This window comes from Bos indicus x Bos taurus, chromosome 7 (genome assembly GCF_003369695.1).
Source record: "Bos indicus x Bos taurus breed Angus x Brahman F1 hybrid chromosome 7, Bos_hybrid_MaternalHap_v2.0, whole genome shotgun sequence".
In the NCBI taxonomy this organism is placed as follows: Eukaryota; Metazoa; Chordata; class Mammalia; order Artiodactyla; family Bovidae; genus Bos; species Bos indicus x Bos taurus.
In genome coordinates, this window is record NC_040082.1 from 49,746,919 (window position 1) to 49,761,682 (window position 14,764).

Sequence of the window (14,764 nt, forward strand, 5' to 3'; positions counted from 1 at the left end):
AGAAGACTCTTGAGAGTTCCTTGGACTGCAAGGAGATCCAACCAGTCCATCCTAAAGGAGATCAGTCCTGGGTGTTCTTTGGAAGGACTGATGCTAAAGCTGAAACTCCAATATTTTGGCCACCTCATGCGAAGAAGAGTTGATTCATTGGAAAAGACTCTGATGCTGGGAGGGATTGGGGGCAGGAGGAGAAAGGGACGACAGAGGATGAGATGGCTGGATGGCATCACCGACTCGACGGACATGAGTTTGATTGAACTCCGGGAGTTGGGGATGGACAGAGAGGCCTGGCGTGCTGCAATTCATGGGGTCGCAAAGAGTCGGACACGACTGAGAGACTGAACCGAACTGAAGCTGAATTGACACGCTGTAGAGCTTGGAGACTCTTAAAAGCAGAAAGTATTTTTAAAATTTGATCTATTTTATATGAATATCAAATAGGCACATGGAAAGATGCTCTATATCATTACCAGTCATTAGGGCAACATAAATGACCATCACAATGCAATACCACTACCCCTTCCCTGTGATAACTGAAATTTCAAAATCTTGCCATATTCAGCATTTGTAACAATGTGGAGCAACTGGAACTCTCATATAATATCGACAGGAATGAAAAATAATTCAAATACAAAATGACACCACTTTGGAAAATAGTTTGCCAGTTCTTTAAAAAGTTAAACATATACCTTCCAAATGATCAAGAAATCTCACTCTACGTATTTATACAAAAGAAATTTTTTTTAAAGTTTACATAAAGACGCATAGGTGAATCATCATAGTAGATTAACAATAGCCAAAAACTAGAAAAACTCCAAATGGCAGACCAACTAAACAAATTGAATGAATAGACAGATCATGGTAATAGTTATTCAATGAATACTGTTCAGCAATAAAAAAGAACAAACTCCTGACATACGCAACAACAGAGAAGAATCTCAAATTCATTCTGTTAGGTGAAATAATGCCAGACTCAAAAGATTGAATACAGCATCATTCCATTTAAATGAAATTCTAGAAAAGGCACAATTATAGTAAGAGGAAGTAGAGTGCATAGATTGGGAGAAACAATAGATTACAGAGCAAAGTTTGGGGCCTCGTGGTGGTGGTTACATAACTATATATGTTTTTCAAACTAAATGTTATACTTAAATTGGTGTATTTTATTGTATGTACACTTCAATAAAGCTAATTTTTTTATTTTTTATTTTTTTATTTTTTGTGTGTAATAAAGTTTTATTAAAGTATAAAGGAGATAGAGAAAGCTTCTGACATAGGCATCAGAAGGGGGCAGAAAGAGTACCCGCTTGCTAGTGTTAGCAATGAAGTTACATACTCTCCCAATAAAGCTAATTTTTAAACCGTATATCTATTTTCATGTTTTTTATTTTTAAACATGGGTTGCTTTTTAGAGTAGTGAGTGTCCTGTCCCCAGAGAATTCCAAAGACCAGCCAAATGGATATGTGTCAGGCATGTTGTAGAAGGGATTCCTGAGTTGGGTGCAAGCCCAGACGAGATGGCCTTTAGCATCGTTACGGTTATGGAATTTAGGCTTAAGTGAGTATTGCCTAATGTGTAGCAGAAAGAACAATGGTCTAGGAGTCAAGAGCCATTCATTCACTCATTCATCATTTACTGAACACCTAACACAAGCCTGGCAATGTTCAGCAGTGTTGAGCTTAAGTTAGTTTAAGTTGGGTTTCTACATAGTCACACCTAAAAAATCCTAACAAATATAATCCCATTGAGAGTGCTCAGTTGCTCAATCATGTCTGACTCTTTGCGGCCCCATGGACTGTAGCCCACCAGGCGCCTCTGTCCATGGGATTTCCCAAGCAAGAACACTGGAGTGGGTTGCCATTTCCTTCTCCAGGGGATCTTCCTGTCCCAGAAATGCAACTTGCATCTCTTACCTTGCAGGTGGATTTTCTACCACTGAACCCCTAGGGACTTGGGATAATCCCATCACTAGGTATTAAACTGGGTGATACTCCTTTGATACTCTTCCTAAGTGCCAAGTGAGGAGATCAGTGAGGGCCTGAGGAGGCAGGGAGACTACCCAGTTTTCTCCCTCTCCATCACCACAGCCTTGGTCCAGGTTGCCATTGCCTCTGACTCTGGACGGTTACATCAGCCTCCTCCTGGGTCTCCCTGAGTCCGCTTGAACTTCCTTGGGTTCATCTTATACACAGCATTCAGAAATCCACCACCTGAAATCCAGATCTGACTCTAAAAATTCTTCCATGCTGTCTCCTTCCCCCAAATTAAAGTCTCAATTTCTCAACATGGTTCCAGGGCCCCCTGTGACAGAGCCCTGAATTGAAGATCAGCTAGGGAGACGTGTGGCAGCACCTATGGGCTGATGTGGGGAGAAAGAGCAGGAAAAGATGGACTGGAGAGATGTTTTGGAAGCAAAAACTGCCTGAGTTCAAGCACTGGCTGTGCTGTTGCCCTGTATAAACTAATCCTCTGTTTCCTGATCATCCAGAGATGAGATGGGTGATCACAAAGGACTGTTTCAGTTCCAGAGTTGTAGGTTAACACTCCTAGGTATGTTTCCTAGCTGCCCCTCCAGCTCTGTCTCTCTGTGTGTGCCTCTCACTCAGCAGACACCTTTACAAAAAATTGTTATCTGTGGATATGAGTCACAGATTATAACTGGCTCAATCTGCAGGAGGCTTCACAGTCCATCCTGCTGACATGATTCTCTGCCCAGAGGAGCTTGAGGGTCATGTTACTGACCTGAAGTGCAAAAGAAAACCTGGTGAGTGTCCTTTGAAATGGGAGAAGAAGGAATGCACTTACAGCCACTGACACTCTCCTGGACAGTAATTGTCCCCTGGACAGCAAAAGGGAGTAAGTGGGAGAGGGAAAGGTCCAGCCTTTCAGAGCTTTCAGATGCTGTGTGTCCAAGGTGCTCAAAACACTACCCTGGAGCTGCTTCCATCCAGTCAAATGGAAAGGTCACTGAACTGGCCATGAATCAATGGGCTACTCAGTTTTGGCTTGACCTTGACAATGTCACTTCACTTCTAGCTCAGTTTCTCTACCAACCAGTCAGACACAGTAACGACAGCTTCAATTCATCCAACAGTTCCCATTATTTTCAATTTCACAAGCAGTACATGTTCCTTAAAGAAAATGTAAAGCATGAATAATCAGAAAGGAAAAATAAATTCCTTAATCTCACCATTCTGACACAAACAGATGTCTTTCTATTTTAATCAAAATGGGACTGCAATTGCACATTCCCTCCTGCACCCAATTATTTTCTTCAACAATACATTGCAAACATCTTTCCACGTCATTACACTTTCCTCCGCGTTAGGATACTCAGATGTGACTGGATACCCACGGGTATTCTCCAATTGAGGCCAGTCTCTGTATTTCATTTCACCCTTCAAAAACACATCCAATCCCAAAAGAACCAGCAGGCACTGCATATTCCACTGAAGACTTCGTGGGCCATGGAGAAGAGAGTTGCATTGCTCACCATCCAGCAAGCACTCTCAAACACCCCACTTGGTAGCTCCATTCTCTCTGTAGTCTGACTTTGCTATTCCCCCAACACAGTCTCTCAAAAACCACCACTAGCCCTTCTGGTCTACTTGTATATGCCACGTAGCAAAACAATAGTAAAGGGGCATTCCTCAAGGATGGCCCTGGGAAATTAATTTGACAGTATTATTTATTTATTCATACCAAACACCTTTATATGATGGACAGTGTTTTGGGTGCTGAGGGAATTTTCATTCAACAAGAGGAAAAAAATCTTGTCTCTCATGGGACCTATTACTTTTCAATATTTACACTGCTGAAGAAGAGAGTCTCATAACGTATTTCAAAAGTCAACTCTTTTTGGACTTGAGTGTTATTTCCCATTCTCCACCTCCTGGTGGTAAACAGTGCCAAAGCGAACATTGCTGAGGCACAGACTCCCATTTTTCAATTTTTAAAGATCTTTATCTTGTTTTAGTCATAGGAATCTACAGAGGCTTTACTGAAAAGGAAGGTAAGGGCCAAGAGAAAACAAGTCATTTCCCCAGGGTTACATGTTTGGTTATTTGGTGGCAGATTAAACAAACAAACACCTTTTCAAGAGGAAAACATGAATTCACAACAGTATGAGTCAGATCACATTGAGTCCTCTCCCCTTGAACAGCAGTAGCTGATGTTTACAGAGCACCTACCATAAGCATGACCCCATTACACGTGTGCTAAGTCATTTCAGTCATGTCTGACTCTTTGCGACTCTATGGACTATAGCCCACTAGGCTCCTCTGTCCATGGAATTCTCCAGGCAAGAATACTAGATGGGTTGGCATGCCCTCCTCCAGGGGATCTTCCCGACCCAGGGATCAAACCCATATCTCTTATGTCTCCTGCACTGACAGTTGGGTTCTTTACCACTAGCACCACCTGGGAAACCCCAACCTCAATATATACATCTCATTTAATCTTCCTTAAGCTATCAGCCCCATTCCACTGAAGGGCAAGGACAGAAAGTGACAGCCAAGGCTTAGACCCAAGCAGGTCTGATACCAAAGCCTACACTCTGAAGTACTCCTCACCTGGCCTCGCTGCTATGTGTGTCCAATTCCAATGCCAGCAAACTTGTCTTTCAATCTTAAAAATTGCACAGATTCCTGCTAGTGCTTCTGGCAGATACCTTTTATAGGCAGACCAGTTGTCATTAGTCTACATGCTGTTTAGCATCATAATATCTTAATGATTTTATATATTATTTTCATTTCCCTGGCAGTTCAATGGTTAAGACTCTGCACTTTCACTGCAGGGGGCATGGGATCAAGCCTTGATTGGGGAACTAAGATCACACATGCCACATGGCCAAAAAATAAACAGTAAAAATAACTACATAAAATAATACATTAAAAAAATCACTCTATGTGACAATTTTACATTTTACAATCTCATATGCCACCATCTCAATTGATCCTTACAACAAATGCTCATTCTCCAAGGCCCAACCAAGCATCTACTTCTCCAGGAAACACTTTTTAATTGCCTCCAGCTGAGAAGTCTCCCCTCTTCAGCCTTACAGGTCACAAGATTGTGGTTCTTTTAGGCTTGTTGTTATTCTCTGTCCCTAAGAATGGTGACCAAGGCTTTTTACCCCCAATGTCAGGCACTATGCCTGGTTCACTCTGTAAAAAGTTTGTGAGCACCACTGCTTACACTTGGTTCCTGGGAAGAAAATGAGGATTAGAAATCAGGGTTCTTCACTCCAGTTCCTCACTGTAAGATTTTTTCCTACTACACTTGTTTTAAGCTCAGACAGTTCAAGTCACTAGAGCCCTGTCTGGTGTTAATGATGCTAAAAATGAAGAGATGAGTGGATAGATGGGAGGAAGGAAGAAAGGATGGATGGATGGATGGATGGATGGATGGACAGACAGTAGGATGAATGGTTGAATGAAAGAAGAAAGAAAGGATAACTGGATGGATAGATGAAATGAAGGAAAGAAAGAAATATAGATACATGATTGGATAGAAAATGATAATGCAAGTATGGGAGGAAAAAGAAGGGGAGAAAGAAAAAAGGCAGGAGGATGAAGAAAGAGGAAACAGGAGAAAGTAGGGATGGAGGAATAGAAGGTAGGAAGGAGAGAGAAGGAAGAGAACTGTGACTTGGGTGAATAGGAAATTCAGGATTGATTTATTTAGAACCTCGCTCGAAATCACACACCCCTCAGAAGATCAAGCATGGAAGACCTTCTCCACTGAGATTTTGCATTCCAGCCAGTAACCAATATTTCACATGCTGGATTAACCAAGGGCTCAGAGAAGTGAAAAGTTTATTCTTACAACCAAGAATTAAGTTCATCTAGACAGTCAAACTGGATACTCGGGACTCCAAGGCTAAATCTCTAAAGGACAATAAAATCAATCTTTAAAGAAGCATTTGCTTTCTAATCTATAGAAGAGACAAAGTTATAGGAGGCACAGAAGGTCAGTAAGGAAACAGAAGTCTTGCAATAAGCCAGGTAGACCTAATAAATACCTTTGTTATAAACCAGCTAGACCTAATAAACACCCATTTGAGTTAAGCAAACAGGATCAATTTTTGTTAAACTTATGTGCTTGGCCTTGGGGACTTTCCCTCCCTGATGCTCTTGAAATGCTTGTACTAGGGCTTCTGAGACTCTTTGTGAGAGAGGAAAACACACTGGGGTGATCACGGCCCAGCCTAGAGCTGCTGCTCAGACCTGGACCATCTGTTTCCCTGAGTCCCTCTGGGTCTCCCCACCCCTGGGACACAGCCTTGGTTGCAAAAGCCCAGAACTGATCAGGCATTAAGTTCAAATGGAGACTGACTGTCACCAATTTGCAGCTACTGCCTCAGAGTGATGGTTGGGGGGGCGGGGGGTGGGGAGGTCCCCACTATCCTGGAGGCTGTGCAGATGGTAGGGACCCAGCTCCAGCTCCTGGCCCAGAGGGCCCCCACTGCCCCAAGACAAGCCTTAAGACACAGGAAGCCCTGCCCTTGGTTCTGGGGACACAGAGATGAACCAGATGTGGGACTGTGTTTTCAGAGCTTCTAGACTATGTGGGGAGATGAAGCCAACAAACACTACAAAGTAGTGTGAAAAGTGACCAGAGCCATGTGAGGGTGTGATGGGGAGGGTCCGTGGGATCTCCAAGGAAAAGGAGTTGTTTCTAGCTGGGACTGGGTAAGGGAGTGTCCTAGAGATGGAGATGTGGAACTAGAGCTGGGCCTTAAATGTGTGGAAGGATTTTACCAAGCTAACAGAATAGCAAGAGCAAGGGCACCTGGTCCACAGGCCCATAGCAGAGGATGGATACATGTATATGTATGGCTGAGCACCTTTGCTGTCCCCCTGAAACTATCACAACATTGTTAATCGGCTATACTCCACTATAAAATTTAAAAACTTTTTAAAAAGGTCCATAGCAAATTTGGGTGCCAGGAACTTTCCAGAAGGGCTGCAGTGGGTGGTGAGTGAGGTGGGAGGAGGGAGATGGGGCTGGCGGGGCAGGAGAACTGAAGTCCAGCATGGCTTACTCAAGAGCTTGGCTTTAGGGTGAAGTGTGGGAAGACTTCGCAGGCTTTTGAGCAGATATCATCTGCATATATAATCTCTGTGTTTCCTTTGTACACTGGCTTGATGATCAAACTCCTCTGGAGGGCTTGGTAAAATGCAGATCCCCAGACCCAAATGCAGGCAATTTTGATCTAGTCTTTCTGGGAAGTGTGGGGGTATGGAGAAGGACAAGCGTGGTTTTGATCAGTCCCTCAGATCAGAGCTCAGCCTCATGTCTTTCCAAGTCCTCTGTTTACCTCGTGTTAAAAACCTCTAGCCTTCAGTTGTGTCAAGGATTGGGGCAGTAGATAAACAAAGCATGGGGATATTTCCTATGGTGTGATGTGTGGGAGGATCAACGGAGCAATATCTCCCATCCCAGTGACATCAACCCCAGTGAACCTGGCCCAACACTCACAGGGCTGCAATCAACCCCTCTCCCCCGCCACAGCCTCATGGGTGTTGGAGGGAGGCAGCCTGGCCAAACGGCACGAACTTTGGCCTGGTGTTGTTATCACTTTTCCTGAGAAACTCAAAAGTGGCCGAGCAATTCAAAGGTCTGTTATGACCTAGAGGACAAAAGTCAGCTCCAACCATTAGCCATTAATTACTCCTTACCACACCTTGGATGAGATCCTTGTCTCAGTTTTACAGACAGTGTTAGGGTTATTCTAACAGATATGATGTCTTAACATCCTCCCAGGTAGGCTTGTTCAGAGAGAGAAGGCTTCTAAACTCACAACCACTGAAGTTGTGAGTGCTCAGGTTGGAAGGGGTGCTCAAGGTCTCGACCAGCAGAGGGAAGATTTACACTTAAAACCAGGATCTCCATAACAACAACAAAATAGTAATTATGTGAGGTGAAGGATATGTTAACTGCGGTATTGTGGTGACATTTCACAATAATTACATGTATCAAATCATCACATTGTACATGTTAAATTTATACAATGCTATATGTCAATCCTGTAAAGCTGGTAATCAATAGTAAATCAAACCAATATTCTTCCTCTCCTGGCTATAACAATCAATATCAAAAACTTTTTAAAAGCTCTAGATTCTTTGTTTCAGCTATTCCAATTCTGGAGTCTCTCTCAAGGAATTAGTCCTCAGCACAGACAAGCCTTCAGACACAGAGGTGTTCGTTGTAGAACTGTTCATGAGAGCCAAAAAACTAGATCAACCATGTCTATGCTGCTGCTGCTGCTTCTGCTAAATCGCTTCAGTCGTGTCCGACTCTATGTGACCCCACAGACGGCAGCCCACCAGGCTCCGCCATCCCTGGGATTCTCCAGGCAAGAACACTGGAGTGGGTTGCCATTTCCTTCTCCAATGCATGAGAGTGAAAAGTGAAAGTGGGCTAGCCATAGATGAATTATTAACATTTACTGCATTGAGCTGTTGGCAAAGCATTTCACTAGCATTATCTTGCTGAATCCTAGCAGGAACCCTGTAAGGCAAATACTGATATTTAGCCCATTTTGTAGATAAGGAACGGAGAAGGCAATGGCACCCCACTCCAGTACTCTTGCCTGGAAAATCCCATGGATGGAGGAGCCTGGTGGGCTACAGTTCACAGGGTCGCTAAGAGTCGGACACGACTGAGCGACTTCACTTTCACTTTTCACTCTCATGCATTGGAGAAGGAAATGGCAACCCACTCCAGTGTTCTTGCCTTGAGAATCCCAGGGACGGGGGAGCCTGGTGGGCTGCCGTCTATGAAGTCGCACCGAGTTGGACACGACTGAAGCAACTTAGCAGCAGCAGCAGCAGCAGCAGCAGCATCACCTCAGAAGTGTGAACAGAACAACAGAGCAGAAAAGTCACGACTGGGAAAGACTCAGAAAACAAATCTCAGAACAAAATTTCTAAATTGTTGGTCCCAGACCATGGCACAGACCAGGGAGGTTTTCCAACAAGTCTGGAGACAGGGGGGCTGGAGGTGTCTTTGTTTTCCTGTCCCCTCTGCAGGGTGGGGACAGGCAGCCAAACATTGAGTTCTCCCCACTGTCACCATACAGGGGGACAGGGAGGGTGGTCCTGGAGCTGGCTCACTCCTTCATCTCCATCAGTTTCCCCCAACACCTGCATATCCCCTTCTTTAAAATGGACGGTTTAAAAAGGGACAATCAATGTTTGCTCAAAGGCAATGGCACTCCGCTCCAGTACTCTTGCCTGGAAAATCCCATGGATGGAGGAGCCTGGTAGGCTGCAGTCCATGGGGTCGCGAAGAGTCGGACACGACTAGCGACTTGACTTTCACTTTTCACTTTATGCATTGGAGAAGGAAATGGCAACCCACTCCAGTATTCTTGCCTGGAGAATCCCAGGGATGGGGGAGCCTAGTGGGCTGCCGTCCTTGGGGTCGCACAGAGTTGGACATGACTGGAGCCACTTAGCAGCAGCAGCAGCAGCAGCAGCAACCTAACAAAGCATGAATAAAAAATTCTTTGGAAAACATTGTTTTTATTTGACTATAGCATACTATTTGTTCTTTAGTCACTAAGTCATGTTTGACCCTTTGTGACCTCATGTACAATAGCCCTCCAGTCTCCTCTGTCCATGGGATTTCCCAGGCAAGAACACTGGAGTGGGTTGCCATTTCCTTCTCCAGAGGTCTTTCTGACCCAGGGATCAAACCCACCTCTCCTGCATTGGCAGGCGGATTCTTTACCACGAGCCACCAGGGAAGCCCATAGCATACTATTAGCATCCTGTCAAAGTAAAAATCTTGTGCTTATTGGACAAATATACCTTCCAAAGAACCCCCATGTTCCTCCTAGAGAGGAATCTGAAGCACCTTGCTCTCTGCTGTGTCCTAATTCCACCAGTGAGTCCCAAGGATTAAGGAGACCAAGATGGGGACTGGTGAACAGTTTGCCAGGCAGGAAAGGCCATCCGAGGGCAGCGGGAAAGGCCAGGCCCAGGGTCTGAGCCAAGGAGGCTGCAGAGAGTAGGGCCAGAGGGAAGGGTCCAAGGGCTGCTCGGAGGTCAAGGTCAGGTCAGCACTGCTTCATCAGCAGCTTGAAACTGGCAGCTTTATGTTGAAAAACTCAGTTAATTACAGACCTTTTCCAACATGGAATAATAGATGTCATTATAGAAAATTCAGAGGAAAAAAAAGGAAACGGGATGTTAAAAAACAAATGACCCTTTCTCTGATGCCTTTGTTTTACTGAAAAATATTTTATTGTAAGTATATTTTCCCTTTGAAAGTAAGCTAGGAGTACTCTGTGTATACTTTAAAGATTTCTGTGTTGTTTGAATATTTTTTTAAAATATCTGTCTAATTTATGTTAAGTAATGTCTGTTAATTTAGTAAATATAAAATAGGGCAGAAACTAACGAGTGTTTTTTAACCTAAATATTTTTTTTATTCTATGTTTCAGAAACTTTGTTTTTATGACATAAAGCAGGTATGCAGGAAAAAATATATATATCTTTGAAAATCCAGCTACCACATTCAAAAAGTACAGAGAGCAATTGTTATTGCTGTTGTTTAGTTACTAAGTCGTGTCCAACTCTTTTCCGACCCCATGGACTGTACCCTGCCAGGCTCCTCTGTCCATGGGATATCCACTCCAGGCAAGAATACTAGAGTGGGTTGCCATTTCCTTCTCCAGGGGATCTTCCTGACCCAGGGATCAAACGTGCATCTCCTGCACTGGCAGGTGGATTCTCTACCAATAAGCCACCAGGGAAGCCCCAGCTCCAGTTAATAACACTGTATTGTATAACCAACAAGGACCTACTGCGTAGTACAGGGATCTATACTCAATATCTTATAATAACCTATAATGGAAAAGAATCTAATACATAACATATTATACATGTGCATATTTGAATATATATAATGTATATAACTGAGTCTCTTTGTTGTACACCTGAAACTAACACAACATTGTAAATTAACTATCATATATTTCAATAAAAAATTTAAAAATAATCCTATATTGCGTATTTGAAAGTTGCTAAGAGTGTAGAACCTAGAAGTTCTCAGGACAAGAGAAAAATATTTGTACTATGTATGGTAATGGATGTTAACTAAACTTACTGTGGTAATTACTTCACATTATACACAAATATAAAATCATTATGCTATATACCTGAAATTAATATTATATGTCAATTACATCCCAATGAAAAATGTTTAGTTTTGATGAACTTCAATTTATTTTTTCTTTTGTTGCTTGTACTCAAGGTCATGAAGACTTACCCCCATGATTTCTTTTTTTAGGAGTTTCATAGTTTTAACTCTGTTATTTAGATTTTTCTTCCAATTTGAATTAACTTTTGTATATGCTGTGAGGTGGTGGTCCAACTTCATCCTTTGCATGTAGACATCCAGTTGTCCCAGCATCATTTGCTGAAGAGATTGTTCTTTCCCTCATTGAATGGTCTTAGCACCCTTGTTGAAAACCAACTGAAGATGCATAGATTTATTTCTGGACTCTCAATTCAATTCCATTTATCTAAATGTAGGTAATATTTATGCCAATAACATTGTTTTGATTACTGCAGCTTTGTGGTAAATTTTGAAATCAAGAAGTGTGAGTCTTCATACTTGTTTTTCTTTTTCAAGATTGTTTCGGCTTCTTGGAATTCCTTGAAATTTCATATGAACTTCAGAATCAGCTTTTCCACTTCTAAAAACAGAATTTGTGGGATTTGAAGTTTTTTTTAGGGATTTCATTGTATCTGTAGATCACTTTAGAGAGTACTATCATCTTAACAACATTATGTCTTCAACCCACAAATATAGATGTCCATTTATTTAGACTTCCTTTAATTTCTTTCAGCAATATTTTGTAGTTTTATTATACAAGTCTTGCATCTTTGTGGTTAAACTTACTCCTACATATTTTATTCTTTTTTGGTGCTATTGCACACAATTTTTTTCCAATTATTTTTATTATGGTAAAATACATGTAAAACTTATCACCTCATACATTTAACTGCACAGTTCAGTGGTATTAAATACATTCATAATGTTGTGATACCATCATCACCATCCAATTCCAGAACTCTTTTCATCTTATAAAACTGAAACTATATATTCATTAAATCATAACGCCTCATTCTCCCCTCCCCCACAGCCCCTGGCAGCCACTATCCTGCTTTATAATTGTATAATTTTGATTACTCTAGTTCAGTTCAGTTCAGTCACTCAGTCGTATCTGACTCTTTGCGACCCCATGAATTGCACCATGCCAGGCCTCCCTGTCCATCACCAACTAACTCCCGGAGTTCACCCAAACTCATGTCCATCGAGTCAGTGATGCCATCCAGCCATCTCATCCTCTGTCGTCCCCTTCTCCTCTTGCCCCCCCAATCCCTCCCAGCATCAGAGTCTTTTCCAATGAGTCAACTCTTCGCATGAGGTGGCCAAAGTACTGGAGTTTCAGCTTTAGCATCAGTCCTTCCAATGAACACCTAGGACTGATCTCCTTTAGGATGGACTGGTTGGATCTCCTTGCAGTCCAAGGGACTCTCAAGAGTCTTCTCCAACACCACAGTTCAAAAGCATCAATTCTTCGGCACTCAGCTTTCTTCACAGTCCAACTCTCACATCCATACATGACCGCTGGAAAAACCATAGCCTTGACTAGACGGACCTTTGTTGGCAAAGTAATGTCTCTGCTTTTGAATATGCTATCTAGGTTGGTCATAACTTTCCTTCCAAGGAGTAAGCGTCTTTTAATTTCATGGCTGCAATCACCATCTGCAGTGATTTTGGAGCCCCCCAAAATAAAGTCTGATACTGTTTCCACGGTTTCCCCATCTATTTCCCATGAAGTGATGGGACCAGATGCCATGATCTTAGTTTTCTGAATGTTGAGCTTTAAGCCAACTTTTTCACTCTCCTCTTTCACTTTCATCAAGAGGCTTTTTAGTTCCTCTTCACTTTCTGCCATAAGGGTGGTGTCATCTGCATATCTGAGGTTATTGATATTTCTCCCAGCAATCTTGATTCCAGCTTGTGCTTCTTCCAGCCCAGCGTTTCTCATGATGTACTCTGCATATAAGTTAAATAAGCAGGGTGACAATATACAGCCTTGACATACTCCTTTTCCTATTTGGAACCAGTCTGTTGTTCCATGTCCAGTTCTACCTGTTGCTTCCTGACCTACATATAGGTTTCTCAAGAGGCAGGTCAAGTGGTCTGGTATTCCCATCTCTTTCAGAATTTTCCACAGTTTATTGTGATCCACACAGTCAAAGGCTTTGGCATAGTCAATAAAGCATAAATAGATGTTTTTCTGGAGCTCTCTTGTTTTTCCATGGTCTAGCAGATGTTGGCAATTTGATCTGTGGTTCCTCTGCCTTTTCTAAATCCAGCTTGAACATCTGGAAGTTCACGGTTCACGTATTGCTGAAGCCTGGCTTGGAGAATTTTGAGCATTAGTTTACTAGTGTGTGATTACTCTAAATGACTCATATAAGCAGAATCACACAGTATTTGGTTACTGGCTTATTTCATTTGAACTTCCCTGGTGGCTCAGATGGTAAAGAATCTGCCTGCAATGCAGGAGACCTGGGTTCAATCCCTGGGAAGGTAAGATCCACTGGAGAAGGTAATGGCTACCCACTCCAGTATTCTTGCCTGGAGAAGTCCATGGACAGAGGAGTCCATGGACTGGTAGAGAGTCCATGGGGTCCCAAAGTGTCAGACACAACTGGGAAACTAACATTTTCACTAATTTCATTTAGTGGAATGTCCTCCAGGTTGTTGCATATGTCAGAATTTCTTTCCTTTTTAAGGCTGAATAATATCCCTTTTGCTTATCCATTTATCTGTCAACAGACACTTGGGCTGCATTCACGTGTTATCTGTTGTGAATAATGCTGCTATGAACATGGGTGTACAAATACTTCTTGGAGACCTTGTTTTCAATTCTTTGGGGTATATATCCAGAAGTGAGATTGCTAGATCATATAATAATAGTTCTCTTTTTAACTGTTTAAGGAACTGTCAAACTGTTTTCTGTAGCGGCTGCACCATTTTATGCTTCCATCAACAATACACAAACTTCATAATTTCTCTAACACAACTTATTGAATCAAAAATTTTTAACTTAACATGGACCTCTTTTCATGTTAATGGTATAGAGGACTACCTTATCACTTATGGCACTTTATGGATATATATAATATGTTTCAATAATCCCTTAATATCGGCTATCTTCTTAAAGCGCTAATGAATTTTGCAAATTGTCCTCCAAAAATGTCAGAACTCTGAACAGCAGTGGGTGAGGAGCCTGTTCCTTACGCAAGATCCAGATCGTTTTTCCCCAGTGTCACTTCCAGAGGAGCAGAATGGGGACCTTCACATACTCCTTCACAAGGCAGAAGCCCTGAACACATCAGAAACAGTACCATTCAACAGAAAGGTCTTCCTCTAGACCTAGAAGGGCCCTCAGCACATCTTTATTAGAATTTTTATTGTAAAGACAATTTGTCTGATTTTTGTTTTCATCTGTTACTTCCTCTAGACTGTAAGCTGCATGTGGCATGGGACTGTGTCTGGCTCATTCGCTGTGAGTGCCAATGTCTTGCACAGTGCCTGGCACAGGGGAGGTGTCAGAAAAGGTTACTTATTATTAGGATGGGGTAGAAGACAGATTACCACAAGCTGAAATTCCCTGAGAATAGGAACAGTGACTATCACTGACTTTTGTGCCTCCAGGGCTGCCACAGC